We start from the raw sequence: 15764 nt of genomic DNA on the forward strand, positions 1-15764 counted from the left end.
TCTTATGACCCCTGGTGGATAGACTCTGATACTGCAGCTGATTATAGTGATTATACAGCTCTGATGACCTCTGGTGGATAGACTCTGCTACTGCAGCTGATTATAGTGATTATAGAGCTCTGATGACCTCTGGTGGATAGACTCTGCTACTGCAGCTGATTATAGTGATTATAGAGCTCTGATGACCTCTGGTGGATAGACTCTGCTACTGCAGCTGATTATAGTGAATATGGAGCTCTGCTGACCCCTGGTGGATAGACTCTGCTACTGCAGCTGATTATAGTGAATATGGAGCTCTCCTGACCACTGGTGGATAGACTCTGCTACTGCAGCTGATTATAGTGAATATGGAGCTCTTATGACCCCTGGTGGATAGACTCTGCTACTGCAGCTGATTATAGTGATTATACAGCTCTGATGACCTCTGGTGGATAGACTCTGCTACTGCAGCTGATTATAGTGATTATAGAGCTCTGATGACCTCTGGTGGATAGACTCTGCTACTGCAGCTGATTATAGTGATTATAGAGCTCTGATGACCTCTGGTGGATAGACTCTGCTACTGCAGCTGATTATAGTGAATATGGAGCTCTGCTGACCCCTGGTGGATAGACTCTGCTACTGCAGCTGATTATAGTGAATATGGAGCTCTCCTGACCACTGGTGGATAGACTCTGCTACTGCAGCTGATTATAGTGAATATGGAGCTCTTATGACCCCTGGTGGATAGACTCTGCTACTGCAGCTGATTATAGTGATTATACAGCTCTGATGACCTCTGGTGGATAGACTCTGCTACTGCAGCTGATTATAGTGATTATAGAGCTCTGATGACCTCTGGTGGATAGACTCTGCTACTGCAGCTGATTATAGTGATTATAGAGCTCTGATGACCTCTGGTGGATAGACTCTGCTACTGCAGCTGATTACAGTGAATATAGAGCTCTGATGACCTCTGGTGGATAGACTCTGCTACTGCAGCTGATTATAGTGAATATGGAGCTCTGCTGACCCCTGGTGGATAGACTCTGCTACTGCAGCTGATTATAGTGAATATGGAGCTCTCCTGACCCCTAGTGGATAGACTCTGCTACTGCAGCTGATTATAGTGAATATGGAGCTCTCCTGACCACTGGTGGATAGACTCTGCTACTGCAGCTGATTATAGTGAATATGGAGCTCTTATGACCCCTGGTGGATAGACTCTGCTACTGCAGCTGATTATAGTGATTATACAGCTCTGATGACCTCTGGTGGATAGACTCTGCTACTGCAGCTGATTATAGTGATTATAGAGCTCTGATGACCTCTGGTGGATAGACTCTGCTACTGCAGCTGATTATAGTGATTATAGAGCTCTGATGACCTCTGGTGGATAGACTCTGCTACTGCAGCTGATTACAGTGAATATAGAGCTCTGATGACCTCTGGTGGATAGACTCTGCTACTGCAGCTGATTATAGTGAATATGGAGCTCTGCTGACCCCTGGTGGATAGACTCTGCTACTGCAGCTGATTATAGTGAATATGGAGCTCTCCTGACCCCTGGTGGATAGACTCTGCTACTGCAGCTGATTATAGTGAATATGGAGCTCTGCTGACCCCTGGTGGATAGACTCTGCTACTGCAGCTGATTATAGTGAATATGGAGCTCTCCTGACCCCTGGTGGATAGACTCTGCTACTGCAGCTGATTATAGTGAATATGGAGCTCTTATGACCCCTGGTGGATAGACTCTGCTACTGCAGCTGATTATAGTGATTATACAGCTCTGATGACCTCTGGTGGATAGACTCTGCTACTGCAGCTGATTATAGTGATTATAGAGCTCTGATGACCTCTGGTGGATAGACTCTGCTACTGCAGCTGATTATAGTGAATATGGAGCTCTGCTGACCCCTGGTGGACAGACTCTGCTACTGCAGCTGATTATAGTGAATATGGAGCTCTCCTGCCCCCTGGTGGATAGACTCTGCTACTGCAGCTGATTATAGTGATTATACAGCTCTGATGACCTCTGGTGGATAGACTCTGCTACTGCAGCTGATTATAGTGATTATAGAGCTCTGATGACCTCTGGTGGATAGACTCTGCTACTGCAGCTGATTATAGTGATTAAAGAGCTCTGATGACCTCTGGTGGATAGTCTCTGCTACTGCAGCTGATTATAGTGAATATGGAGCTCTGCTGACCCCTGGTGGATAGACTCTGCTACTGCAGCTGATTATAGTGAATATGGAGCTCTTATGACCCCTGGTGGATAGACTCTGCTACTGCAGCTGATTATAGTGATTATAGAGCTCTGATGACCTCTGGTGGATAGACTCTGCTACTGCAGCTGATTACAGTGAATATAGAGCTCTCTTGACCCCTGGTGGATAGACTCTGCTACTGCAGCTGATTATAGTGAATATGGAGCTCTTATGACCCCTGGTGGATAGACTCTGCTACTGCAGCTGATTATAGTGATTATACAGCTCTGATGACCTCTGGTGGATAGACTCTGCTACTGCAGCTGATTATAATGATTATAGAGCTCTGATGACCTCTGGTGGATAGACTCTGCTACTGCAGCTGATTATAGTGAATATAGAGCTCTGCTGACCCCTGGTGGATAGACTCTGCTACTGCAGCTGATAATAGTGAATATGGAGCTCTTATGACCCCTGGTGGATAGACTCTGCTACTGCAGCTGATTATAGTGATTATACAGCTCTGATGACCTCTGGTGGATAGACTCTGCTACTGCAGCTGATTACAGTGAATATAGAGCTCTGATGACCTCTGGTGGATAGACTCTGCTACTGCAGCTGATTATAGTGAATATAGAGCTCTGCTGACCCCTGGTGGATAACCTCTGCTACTGCAGCTGATTATAGTGATTATACAGCTCTGATGACCTCTGGTGGATAGACTCTGCTACTGCAGCTGAATATAGTGATTATAGAGCTCTGATGACCTCTGGTGGATAGACTCTGCTACTGCAGCTGATTATAGTGAATATGGAGCTCTGCTGACCCCTGATGGATAGACTCTGCTACTGCAGCTGATTATAGTGAATATGGAGCTCTCCTGACCCCCGGTGGATAGACTCTGCTACTGCAGCTGATTATAGTGAATATGGAGCTCTTATGACCCCTGGTGGATAGACTCTGCTACTGCAGCTGATTATAGTGATTATACAGCTCTGATGACCTCTGGTGGATAGACTCTGCTACTGCAGCTGATTATAGTGATTATAGAGCTCTGATGACCTCTGGTGGATAGACTCTGCTACTGCAGCTGATTATAGTGAATATGGAGATATAATGACCAATGGTGAATAGACTCTGCTACTACAGCTGATTACAGTGAATATAGAGCTGCGATGACCTCTGGTGGATAGACTCTGCTACTGCAGCTGATTATAGTGAATATGGAGCTCTAATGACCTCTGGTGAATAGACTCTGCTACTGCAGCTGATTATAGTGAATATGGAGCTCTGATGACCTCTGGTGGATAGACTCTGCTACTGCAGGTGATTATAGTGAATATAGAGCTCTGCTGACCTCTGGTGGATAGACTCTGCTACTGCAGCTGATTACAGTGAATATAGAGCTGCGATGACCTCTGGTGGATAGACTCTGCTTCTGCAGCTGATTATAGTGAATATGGAGCTCTGCTGACCTCTGGTGGATAGACTCTGCTACTGCAGCTGATTACAGTGAATATGGTGCATTAATGACCTCTGGTGGAAAGACTTTGCTACTGCAGCTGATTATAGTGATTATACAGCTCTGATGACCTCTGGTGGATAGACTCTGCTACTGCAGCTGATTATAGTGATTATACAGCTCTGATGACCTCTGGTAGACAGACTCTGCTACTGCATCTGATTATAGTGAATATAGAGCTCTGCTGACCCCTGGTGGATAGACTCTGCTACTGCAGCTGATTATAGTGAATATGGAGCTCTTATGACCCCTGGTGGATAGACTCTGCTACTGCAGCTGATTATAGTGATTATACAGCTCTGATGACCTCTGGTGGATAGACTCTGCTACTGCAGCTGATTATAGTGATTATAGAGCTCTGATGACCTTTGGTGGATAGACTCTGCTACTGCAGCTGATTATAGTGATTATAGAGCTCTGATGACCTCTGGTGGATAGACTCTGCTACTGCAGCTGATTACAGTGAATATAGAGCTCTGATGACCTCTGGTGGATAGACTCTGCTACTGCAGCTGATTATAGTGAATATAGAGCTCTGCTGACCCCTGGTGGATAGACTCTGCTACTGCAGCTGATTATAGTGAATATGGAGCTCTCCTGAACCCTGGTGGATAGACTCTGCTACTGCAGCTGATTATAGTGAATATGGAGCTCTTATGACCCCTGGTGGATAGACTCTGCTACTGCAGCTGATTATAGTGATTATACAGCTCTGATGACCTCTGGTGGATAGACTCTGCTACTGCAGCTGATTATAGTGATTATAGAGCTCTGATGACCTCTGGTGGATAGACTCTGTGCAGCTGAATATAGTGAATATAGAGCTCTGATGACCTCTGGTGGATAGACTCTGCTACTGCAGCTGATTACAGTGAATATAGAGCTCTCCTGACCCCTGGTGGATAGACTCTGCTACTGCAGCTGATTATAGTGATTATAGAGCTCTGATGACCTCTGGTGGATAGACTCTGCTACTGCAGCTGATTACAGTGAATATAGAGCTCTCCTGACCCCTGGTGGATAGACTCTGCTACTGCAGCTGATTATAGTGAATATGGAGCTCTTATGACCCCTGGTGGATAGACTCTGCTACTGCAGCTGATTATAGTGATTATACAGCTCTGATGACCTCTGGTGGATAGACTCTGCTACTGCAGCTGATTATAGTGATTATAGAGCTCTGATGACCTCTGGTGGATAGACTCTGCTACTGCAGCTGATTATAGTGAATATAGAGCTCTGCTGACCCCTGGTGGAAAGACTCTGCTATTGCAGCTGATTATAGTGAATATGGAGATCTAATGACCAATGGTGAATAGACTCTGCTACTGCAGCTGATTACAGTGAATATAGAGCTGCGATGACCTCTGGTGGATAGACTCTGCTACTGCAGCTGATTATAGTGAATATGGAGCTCTAATGACCTCTGGTGAATAGACTCTGCTACTGCAGCTGATTATAGTGAATATGGAGCTCTGATGACCTCTGGTGGATAGACTCTGCTACTGCAGCTGATTATAGTGAATATGGAGCTCTTATGACCCCTGGTGGATAGACTCTGCTACTGCAGCTGATTATAGTGATTATACAGCTCTGATGACCTCTGGTGGATAGACTCTGCTACTGCAGCTGATTATAGTGATTATAGAGCTCTGATGACCTCTGGTGGATAGACTCTGTGCAGCTGAATATAGTGAATATAGAGCTCTGATGACCTCTGGTGGATAGACTCTGCTACTGCAGCTGATTACAGTGAATATAGAGCTCTCCTGACCCCTGGTGGATAGACTCTGCTACTGCAGCTGATTATAGTGATTATAGAGCTCTGATGACCTCTGGTGGATAGACTCTGCTACTGCAGCTGATTACAGTGAATATAGAGCTCTCCTGACCCCTGGTGGATAGACTCTGCTACTGCAGCTGATTATAGTGAATATGGAGCTCTTATGACCCCTGGTGGATAGACTCTGCTACTGCAGCTGATTATAGTGATTATACAGCTCTGATGACCTCTGGTGGATAGACTCTGCTACTGCAGCTGATTATAGTGATTATAGAGCTCTGATGACCTCTGGTGGATAGACTCTGCTACTGCAGCTGATTATAGTGAATATAGAGCTCTGCTGACCCCTGGTGGAAAGACTCTGCTATTGCAGCTGATTATAGTGAATATGGAGATCTAATGACCAATGGTGAATAGACTCTGCTACTGCAGCTGATTACAGTGAATATAGAGCTGCGATGACCTCTGGTGGATAGACTCTGCTACTGCAGCTGATTATAGTGAATATGGAGCTCTAATGACCTCTGGTGAATAGACTCTGCTACTGCAGCTGATTATAGTGAATATGGAGCTCTGATGACCTCTGGTGGATAGACTCTGCTACTGCAGGTGATTATAGTGAATATAGAGCTCTGCTGACCTCTGGTGGATAGACTCTGCTACTGCAGCTGATTACAGTGAATATAGAGCTGCGATGACCTCTGGTGGATAGACTCTGCTTCTGCAGCTGATTATAGTGAATATGGAGCTCTGCTGACCTCTGGTGGATAGACTCTGCTACTGCAGCTGATTACAGTGAATATGGTGCATTAATGACCTCTGGTGGAAAGACTTTGCTACTGCAGCTGATTATAGTGATTATACAGCTCTGATGACCTCTGGTGGATAGACTCTGCTACTGCAGCTGATTATAGTGATTATACAGCTCTGATGACCTCTGGTAGACAGACTCTGCTACTGCAGCTGATTATAGTGAATATAGAGCTCTGCTGACCCCTTGTGGATAGACTCTGCTACTGCAGCTGATTATAGTGATTATACAGCTCTGATGACCTCTGGTGGATAGACTCTGCTACTGCAGCTGATTATAGTGATTATAGAGCTCTGATGACCTCTGGTGGATAGACTCTGCTACTGCAGCTGATTATAGTGAATATGGAGCTCTGCTGACCCCTGGTGGACAGACTCTGCTACTGCAGCTGATTATAGTGAATATGGAGCTCTCCTGCCCCCTGGTGGATAGACTCTGCTACTGCAGCTGATTATAGTGAATATGGAGCTCTTATGACCCCTGGTGGATAGACTCTGCTACTGCAGCTGATTATAGTGATTATACAGCTCTGATTACCTCTGGTGGATAGACTCTGCTACTGCAGCTGATTATAGTGAATATGGAGCTCTTATGACCCCTGGTGGATAGACTCTGCTACTGCAGCTGATTATAGTGATTATACAGCTCTGATGACCTCTGGTGGATAGACTCTGCTACTGCAGCTGATTATAGTGATTATAGAGCTCTGATGACCTCTGGTGGATAGACTCTGCTACTGCAGCTGATTATAGTGATTAAAGAGCTCTGATGACCTCTGGTGGATAGACTCTGCTACTGCAGCTGATTATAGTGAATATGGAGCTCTGCTGACCCCTGGTGGATAGACTCTGCTACTGCAGCTGATTATAGTGAATATGGAGCTCTCCTGACCCCTGGTGGATAGACTCTGCTACTGCAGCTGATTATAGTTAATATGGAGCTCTTATGACCCCTGGTGGATAGACTCTGCTACTGCAGCTGATTATAGTGATTATACAGCTCTGATGACCTCTGGTGGATAGACTCTGCTACTGCAGCTGATTATAGTGATTATAGAGCTCTGATGACCTCTGGTGGATAGACTCTGCTACTGCAGCTGATTACAGTGAATATAGAGCTCTCCTGACCCCTGGTGGATAGACTCTGCTACTGCAGCTGATTATAGTGAATATGGAGCTCTTGTGACCCCTGGTGGATAGACTCTGCTACTGCAGCTGATTATAGTGATTATACAGCTCTGATGACCTCTGGTGGATAGACTCTGCTACTGCAGCTGATTATAATGATTATAGAGCTCTGATGACCTCTGGTGGATAGACTTTGCTACTGCAGCTGATTATAGTGAATATAGAGCTCTGCTGACCCCTGGTGGATAGACTCTGCTACTGCAGCTGATTATAGTGAATATGGAGCTCTTATGACCCCTGGTGGATAGACTCTGCTACTGCAGCTGATTATAGTGATTATACAGCTCTGATGACCTCTGGTGGATAGACTCTGCTACTGCAGCTGATTATAGTGATTATAGAGCTCTGATGACCTTTGGTGGATAGACTCTGCTACTGCAGCTGATTATAGTGATTATAGAGCTCTGATGACCTCTGGTGGATAGACTCTGCTACTGCAGCTGATTACAGTGAATATAGAGCTCTGATGACCTCTGGTGGATAGACTCTGCTACTGCAGCTGATTATAGTGAATATAGAGCTCTGCTTACCCCTGGTGGATAGACTCTGCTACTGCAGCTGATTATAGTGATTATACAGCTCTGATGACCTCTGGTGGATAGACTCTGCTACTGCAGCTGAATATAGTGATTATAGAGCTCTGATGACCTCTGGTGGATAGACTCTGCTACTGCAGCTGATTATTGTGAATATGGAGCTCTGCTGACCCCTGGTGGATAGACTCTGCTACTGCAGCTGATTATAGTGAATATGGAGCTCTCCTGACCCCTGGTGGATAGACTCTGCTACTGCAGCTGATTATAGTGAATATGGAGCTCTTATGACCCCTGGTGGATAGACTCTGCTACTGCAGCTGATTATAGTGATTATACAGCTCTGATGACCTCTGGTGGATAGACTCTGCTACTGCAGCTGATTATAGTGATTATAGAGCTCTGATGACCTCGGGTGGATAGACTCTGTGCAGCTGAATATAGTGAATATAGAGCTCTGATGACCTCTGGTGGATAGACTCTGCTACTGCAGCTGATTATAGTGAATATGGAGCTCTTATGACCCCTGGTGGATAGACTCTGCTACTGCAGCTGATTATAGTGATTATACAGCTCTGATGACCTCTGGTGGATAGACTCTGCTACTGCAGCTGATTATAGTGATTATAGAGCTCTGATGACCTCTGGTGGATAGACTCTGCTACTGCAGCTGATTATAGTGAATATGGAGCTCTGCTGACCCCTGGTGGATAGACTCTGCTACTGCAGCTGATTATAGTGAATATGGAGCTCTCCTGACCCCTGGTGGATAGACTCTGCTACTGCAGCTGATTATAGTGAATATGGAGCTCTGCTGACCCCTGGTGGATAGACACTGCTACTGCAGCTGATTATAGTGAATATGGAGCTCTCCTGACCCCTGGTGGATAGACTCTGCTACTGCAGCTGATTATAGTGAATATGGAGCTCTTATGACCCCTGGTGGATAGACTCTGCTACTGCAGCTGATTATAGTGAATATGGAGCTCTCCTGACCCCTGGTGGATAGACTCTGCTACTGCAGCTGATTATAGTGAATATGGAGCTCTTATGACCCCTGATGGATAGACTCTGCTACTGCAGCTGATTATAGTGATTATACAGCTCTGATGACCTCTGGTGGATAGACTCTGCTACTGCAGCTGATTATAGTGATTATAGAGCTCTGATGACCTCTGGTGGATAGACTCTGCTACTGCAGCTGATTATAGTGATTATAGAGCTCTGATGACCTCTGGTGGATAGACTCTGCTACTGCAGCTGATTACAGTGAATATAGAGCTCTGATGACCTCTGGTGGATAGACTCTGCTACTGCAGCTGATTATAGTGAATATAGAGCTCTGCTGACCCCTGGTGGATAGACTCTGCTACTGCAGCTGATTATAGTGATTATACAGCTCTGATGACCTCTGGTGGATAGACTCTGCTACTGCAGCTGATTATAGTGATTATAGAGCTCTGATGACCTCTGGTGGATAGACTCTGCTACTGCAGCTGATTATAGTGAATATGGAGCTCTTATGACCCCTGGTGGATAGACTCTGCTACTGCAGCTGATTATAGTGAATATGGAGCTCTCCTGACCCCTGGTGGATAGACTCTGCTACTGCAGCTGATTATAGTGAATATGGAGCTCTTATGACCCCTGGTGGATAGACTCTGCTACTGCAGCTGATTATAGTGAATATAGAGCTCTGCTGACCTCTGGTGGATAGACTCTGCTACTGCAGCTGATTACAGTGAATATAGAGCTGCGATGACCTCTGGTGGATAGACTCTGCTTCTGCAGCTGATTATAGTGAATATGGAGCTCTGCTGACCTCTGGTGGATAGACTCTGCTACTGCAGCTGATTACAGTGAATATGGTGCATTAATGACCTCTGGTGGAAAGACTTTGCTACTGCAGCTGATTATAGTGATTATACAGCTCTGATGACCTCTGGTGGATAGACTCTGCTACTGCAGCTGATTATAGTGATTATACAGCTCTGATGACCTCTGGTAGACAGACTCTGCTACTGCAGCTGATTATAGTGAATATAGAGCTCTGCTGACCCCTTGTGGATAGACTCTGCTACTGCAGCTGATTATAGTGATTATACAGCTCTGATGACCTCTGGTGGATAGACTCTGCTACTGCAGCTGATTATAGTGATTATAGAGCTCTGATGACCTCTGGTGGATAGACTCTGCTACTGCAGCTGATTATAGTGAATATGGAGCTCTGCTGACCCCTGGTGGACAGACTCTGCTACTGCAGCTGATTATAGTGAATATGGAGCTCTCCTGCCCCCTGGTGGATAGACTCTGCTACTGCAGCTGATTATAGTGAATATGGAGCTCTTATGACCCCTGGTGGATAGACTCTGCTACTGCAGCTGATTATAGTGATTATACAGCTCTGATTACCTCTGGTGGATAGACTCTGCTACTGCAGCTGATTATAGTGAATATGGAGCTCTTATGACCCCTGGTGGATAGACTCTGCTACTGCAGCTGATTATAGTGATTATACAGCTCTGATGACCTCTGGTGGATAGACTCTGCTACTGCAGCTGATTATAGTGATTATAGAGCTCTGATGACCTCTGGTGGATAGACTCTGCTACTGCAGCTGATTATAGTGATTAAAGAGCTCTGATGACCTCTGGTGGATAGACTCTGCTACTGCAGCTGATTATAGTGAATATGGAGCTCTGCTGACCCCTGGTGGATAGACTCTGCTACTGCAGCTGATTATAGTGAATATGGAGCTCTCCTGACCCCTGGTGGATAGACTCTGCTACTGCAGCTGATTATAGTGAATATGGAGCTCTTATGACCCCTGGTGGATAGACTCTGCTACTGCAGCTGATTATAGTGATTATACAGCTCTGATGACCTCTGGTGGATAGACTCTGCTACTGCAGCTGATTATAGTGATTATAGAGCTCTGATGACCTCTGGTGGATAGACTCTGCTACTGCAGCTGATTACAGTGAATATAGAGCTCTCCTGACCCCTGGTGGATAGACTCTGCTACTGCAGCTGATTATAGTGAATATGGAGCTCTTATGACCCCTGGTGGATAGACTCTGCTACTGCAGCTGATTATAGTGATTATACAGCTCTGATGACCTCTGGTGGATAGACTCTGCTACTGCAGCTGATTATAATGATTATAGAGCTCTGATGACCTCTGGTGGATAGACTTTGCTACTGCAGCTGATTATAGTGAATATAGAGCTCTGCTGACCCCTGGTGGATAGACTCTGCTACTGCAGCTGATTATAGTGAATATGGAGCTCTTATGACCCCTGGTGGATAGACTCTGCTACTGCAGCTGATTATAGTGATTATACAGCTCTGATGACCTCTGGTGGATAGACTCTGCTACTGCAGCTGATTATAGTGATTATAGAGCTCTGATGACCTTTGGTGGATAGACTCTGCTACTGCAGCTGATTATAGTGATTATAGAGCTCTGATGACCTCTGGTGGATAGACTCTGCTACTGCAGCTGATTACAGTGAATATAGAGCTCTGATGACCTCTGGTGGATAGACTCTGCTACTGCAGCTGATTATAGTGAATATAGAGCTCTGCTTACCCCTGGTGGATAGACTCTGCTACTGCAGCTGATTATAGTGATTATACAGCTCTGATGACCTCTGGTGGATAGACTCTGCTACTGCAGCTGAATATAGTGATTATAGAGCTCTGATGACCTCTGGTGGATAGACTCTGCTACTGCAGCTGATTATAGTGAATATGGAGCTCTGCTGACCCCTGGTGGATAGACTCTGCTACTGCAGCTGATTATAGTGAATATGGAGCTCTCCTGACCCCTGGTGGATAGACTCTGCTACTGCAGCTGATTATAGTGAATATGGAGCTCTTATGACCCCTGGTGGATAGACTCTGCTACTGCAGCTGATTATAGTGATTATACAGCTCTGATGACCTCTGGTGGATAGACTCTGCTACTGCAGCTGATTATAGTGATTATAGAGCTCTGATGACCTCGGGTGGATAGACTCTGTGCAGCTGAATATAGTGAATATAGAGCTCTGATGACCTCTGGTGGATAGACTCTGCTACTGCAGCTGATTATAGTGAATATGGAGCTCTTATGACCCCTGGTGGATAGACTCTGCTACTGCAGCTGATTATAGTGATTATACAGCTCTGATGACCTCTGGTGGATAGACTCTGCTACTGCAGCTGATTATAGTGATTATAGAGCTCTGATGACCTCTGGTGGATAGACTCTGCTACTGCAGCTGATTATAGTGAATATGGAGCTCTGCTGACCCCTGGTGGATAGACTCTGCTACTGCAGCTGATTATAGTGAATATGGAGCTCTCCTGACCCCTGGTGGATAGACTCTGCTACTGCAGCTGATTATAGTGAATATGGAGCTCTGCTGACCCCTGGTGGATAGACACTGCTACTGCAGCTGATTATAGTGAATATGGAGCTCTCCTGACCCCTGGTGGATAGACTCTGCTACTGCAGCTGATTATAGTGAATATGGAGCTCTTATGACCCCTGGTGGATAGACTCTGCTACTGCAGCTGATTATAGTGAATATGGAGCTCTCCTGACCCCTGGTGGATAGACTCTGCTACTGCAGCTGATTATAGTGAATATGGAGCTCTTATGACCCCTGATGGATAGACTCTGCTACTGCAGCTGATTATAGTGATTATACAGCTCTGATGACCTCTGGTGGATAGACTCTGCTACTGCAGCTGATTATAGTGATTATAGAGCTCTGATGACCTCTGGTGGATAGACTCTGCTACTGCAGCTGATTATAGTGATTATAGAGCTCTGATGACCTCTGGTGGATAGACTCTGCTACTGCAGCTGATTACAGTGAATATAGAGCTCTGATGACCTCTGGTGGATAGACTCTGCTACTGCAGCTGATTATAGTGAATATAGAGCTCTGCTGACCCCTGGTGGATAGACTCTGCTACTGCAGCTGATTATAGTGATTATACAGCTCTGATGACCTCTGGTGGATAGACTCTGCTACTGCAGCTGATTATAGTGATTATAGAGCTCTGATGACCTCTGGTGGATAGACTCTGCTACTGCAGCTGATTATAGTGAATATGGAGCTCTTATGACCCCTGGTGGATAGACTCTGCTACTGCAGCTGATTATAGTGAATATGGAGCTCTCCTGACCCCTGGTGGATAGACTCTGCTACTGCAGCTGATTATAGTGAATATGGAGCTCTTATGACCCCTGGTGGATAGACTCTGCTACTGCAGCTGATTATAGTGAATATAGAGCTCTGCTGACCTCTGGTGGATAGACTCTGCTACTGCAGCTGATTACAGTGAATATAGAGCTGCGATGACCTCTGGTGGATAGACTCTGCTTCTGCAGCTGATTATAGTGAATATGGAGCTCTGCTGACCTCTGGTGGATAGACTCTGCTACTGCAGCTGATTACAGTGAATATGGTGCATTAATGACCTCTGGTGGAAAGACTTTGCTACTGCAGCTGATTATAGTGATTATACAGCTCTGATGACCTCTGGTGGATAGACTCTGCTACTGCAGCTGATTATAGTGATTATACAGCTCTGATGACCTCTGGTAGACAGACTCTGCTACTGCAGCTGATTATAGTGAATATAGAGCTCTGCTGACCCCTTGTGGATAGACTCTGCTACTGCAGCTGATTATAGTGATTATACAGCTCTGATGACCTCTGGTGGATAGACTCTGCTACTGCAGCTGATTATAGTGATTATAGAGCTCTGATGACCTCTGGTGGATAGACTCTGCTACTGCAGCTGATTATAGTGAATATGGAGCTCTGCTGACCCCTGGTGGACAGACTCTGCTACTGCAGCTGATTATAGTGAATATGGAGCTCTCCTGCCCCCTGGTGGATAGACTCTGCTACTGCAGCTGATTATAGTGAATATGGAGCTCTTATGACCCCTGGTGGATAGACTCTGCTACTGCAGCTGATTATAGTGATTATACAGCTCTGATTACCTCTGGTGGATAGACTCTGCTACTGCAGCTGATTATAGTGAATATGGAGCTCTTATGACCCCTGGTGGATAGACTCTGCTACTGCAGCTGATTATAGTGATTATACAGCTCTGATGACCTCTGGTGGATAGACTCTGCTACTGCAGCTGATTATAGTGATTATAGAGCTCTGATGACCTCTGGTGGATAGACTCTGCTACTGCAGCTGATTATAGTGATTAAAGAGCTCTGATGACCTCTGGTGGATAGACTCTGCTACTGCAGCTGATTATAGTGAATATGGAGCTCTGCTGACCCCTGGTGGATAGACTCTGCTACTGCAGCTGATTATAGTGAATATGGAGCTCTCCTGACCCCTGGTGGATAGACTCTGCTACTGCAGCTGATTATAGTGAATATGGAGCTCTTATGACCCCTGGTGGATAGACTCTGCTACTGCAGCTGATTATAGTGATTATACAGCTCTGATGACCTCTGGTGGATAGACTCTGCTACTGCAGCTGATTATAGTGATTATAGAGCTCTGATGACCTCTGGTGGATAGACTCTGCTACTGCAGCTGATTACAGTGAATATAGAGCTCTCCTGACCCCTGGTGGATAGACTCTGCTACTGCAGCTGATTATAGTGAATATGGAGCTCTTATGACCCCTGGTGGATAGACTCTGCTACTGCAGCTGATTATAGTGATTATACAGCTCTGATGACCTCTGGTGGATAGACTCTGCTACTGCAGCTGATTATAATGATTATAGAGCTCTGATGACCTCTGGTGGATAGACTTTGCTACTGCAGCTGATTATAGTGAATATAGAGCTCTGCTGACCCCTGGTGGATAGACTCTGCTACTGCAGCTGATTATAGTGAATATGGAGCTCTTATGACCCCTGGTGGATAGACTCTGCTACTGCAGCTGATTATAGTGATTATACAGCTCTGATGACCTCTGGTGGATAGACTCTGCTACTGCAGCTGATTATAGTGATTATAGAGCTCTGATGACCTTTGGTGGATAGACTCTGCTACTGCAGCTGATTATAGTGATTATAGAGCTCTGATGACCTCTGGTGGATAGACTCTGCTACTGCAGCTGATTACAGTGAATATAGAGCTCTGATGACCTCTGGTGGATAGACTCTGCTACTGCAGCTGATTATAGTGAATATAGAGCTCTGCTTACCCCTGGTGGATAGACTCTGCTACTGCAGCTGATTATAGTGATTATACAGCTCTGATGACCTCTGGTGGATAGACTCTGCTACTGCAGCTGAATATAGTGATTATAGAGCTCTGATGACCTCTGGTGGATAGACTCTGCTACTGCAGCTGATTATAGTGAATATGGAGCTCTGCTGACCCCTGGTGGATAGACTCTGCTACTGCAGCTGATTATAGTGAATATGGAGCTCTCCTGACCCCTGGTGGATAGACTCTGCTACTGCAGCTGATTATAGTGAATATGGAGCTCTTATGACCCCTGGTGGATAGACTCTGCTACTGCAGCTGATTATAGTGATTATACAGCTCTGATGACCTCTGGTGGATAGACTCTGCTACTGCAGCTGATTATAGTGATTATAGAGCTCTGATGACCTCTGGTGGATAGACTCTGTGCAGCTGAATATAGTGAATATAGAGCTCTGATGACCTCTGGTGGATAGACTCTGCTACTGCAGCTGATTACAGTGAATATAGAGCTCTCCTGACCCCTGGTGGATAGACTCTGCTA

The sequence above is a fragment of the Ranitomeya imitator genome, chromosome 2, assembly GCF_032444005.1.
Source record: "Ranitomeya imitator isolate aRanImi1 chromosome 2, aRanImi1.pri, whole genome shotgun sequence".
Classification (NCBI taxonomy): Eukaryota; Metazoa; Chordata; class Amphibia; order Anura; family Dendrobatidae; genus Ranitomeya; species Ranitomeya imitator.